Source organism: Pseudophryne corroboree, unplaced genomic scaffold (assembly GCF_028390025.1).
Source record: "Pseudophryne corroboree isolate aPseCor3 unplaced genomic scaffold, aPseCor3.hap2 scaffold_1128, whole genome shotgun sequence".
Taxonomy (NCBI): Eukaryota; Metazoa; Chordata; class Amphibia; order Anura; family Myobatrachidae; genus Pseudophryne; species Pseudophryne corroboree.
In genome coordinates, this window is record NW_026967754.1 from 174134 (window position 1) to 175900 (window position 1767).

The 1767-nt window shown below is 46.0% G+C and overlaps 1 non-coding gene across 1 annotated transcript; it reads left to right on the plus strand.

Annotated features, from left to right (window-relative positions):
* Positions 1 to 230: 230 nt before the first annotated feature.
* TRNAN-AUU (transfer RNA asparagine (anticodon AUU)) lies at positions 231 to 304 on the plus strand. The gene has a single exon. It is a non-coding gene; the product is annotated as a tRNA-Asn (tRNA).
* Positions 305 to 1767: the final 1463 nt, after the last annotated feature.

Genomic DNA, 1767 nt, shown 5'->3' on the forward strand with positions numbered 1-1767 from the left:
CTGGGTTATGGGCCCAGCATGCTTCCATTGCAGTACTCTGCTGCACATGTAAGTGCAGTAGATCATGAAGCACTCACTCATCATGGGAAAGTACCAATGTGTTTCTTCATTGGTTGATGGAAGAAACATCTTACAAAAACTCTCCAGATTATTGACTTTTTAAAGTTTTTCTAGGAAACGTTCTAGATAAATGCTTATTAGCCTTTGTCAGTATGTACTTTTTGCAAAGTGTCTCTGTGGCGCAATCGGTTAGTGTGTTTGGCTATTAACCAAAAGGTTGGTGGTTCAATCCCACCCAGGGACGTAATTGACCTTGTGATCAGATTTTGGTGATCTTTAAGTAGACAAGTCAAAATTTCAAACCCCCTGTTATGGTGTAGGGTACCTGGCCTTCTCTGATGTAATCAGAGTTAGATTTGATTCAGTGATTTTATAAAAACAGCTAGGAAGCACAATTTAGCAGTGGGTTGCAGAGAAAAAGAAATATGCTGGCAAAAAAATCCAATTGAGTGATTAAACAGCTCTTCATTTTCTGGCTTTACTTTTATGCTAACAAAGTTGTTCTCTGAAAAGTGTCCACAAAGCCAAGTCTCTGATTAACACCTTTGTAGGGATGGTTTTTCACCTATTACTAAATTAAACTTGCTTCATTGGAAAGGCAGCAAGAAACACTAGACTAATTGGAGGTGCGCCCTAAAGCAAATTACAATGTTAGGATTAGGGGGTTCGGAAAGACCTCTAGTGTATACTGTCACGATCCGGGTATCTGGACGCCATAACTTACCTTTCAGATGCCTCCTAAGGCTGGCTCAGCGCTCCAGGACCGGATCCCATCTGTTATTCTGATGTCCCCATTCCTGCCTCCTCTCCTGTCACTCTGAGACGCTGTCACAGCGGCGCCATGTTACATCTTGAATGGCATCTCCCGCAGCCTCCGCCGCCGTCCCTGAGTTTCTGCATGCAGGATGTCAGAGTGGCGCTTATGTCAGCCGCGGCCTCCGCTGTTGCCCGCGTGGTTCAAATGTGCACTCATCAGTCTGGCGTCTCCTGTTTACTGTTGCCGGCGCCGCCATTGCTGTTAAAGTTCCCACATGGATTATCAAACCAATCTTCCCTCCAAGTGTCTGCATGGGCGCAGCCATGTTGGATTCTGTCACCTGTTCATTTCCACCAATCCGCTGTTTCCATTGTAATCTGCATAATTGCCTAGCCAATCCCTTCCTTGCTGCAGGTATAAGTATTCTGTGCCTGAGCAAGGAAGGCGTCAGTGATTTGGTTGTCAAACCTAGTTCCAGTTTGTCTCTCTCCCGTGGTTGTTTTCCAGGTTCCAGTTACCATCTCCAAACCTCCACTAAAGAGACCCGCTCTAGTCTACCACCTGCGGTGCAGCCTGACTCTCCAGTCCTCTGGGACTCATCTGTTTCCAGTTACAGATTTACCTGCTTCCAGCCTAGCTTCCAGCAGAGATCAGCTCTTCTTAAAGTGCCGGTATCATTTCCGCAGATTACCACTCACCACCGGCACTATTATTTCACCGCTCTCAAACTCCATATATCAATCATATTTCATCGCTCTCAAGCTTCATTTATTATTTGGCTGGTTCCATCCAGCAATCCACTCCGTGCTTACATCAGTCTGGTTTCAGCCAGTACCCACAGCAGCCATTTTATCCACAGCAGCCCAGCTTTTCCTGGAACACCAGCTAGTATGATCCTGGGCTATCTCCATTGCTACAGTCGGGCCTGGTAAGGACTTTCCAACTAGAAG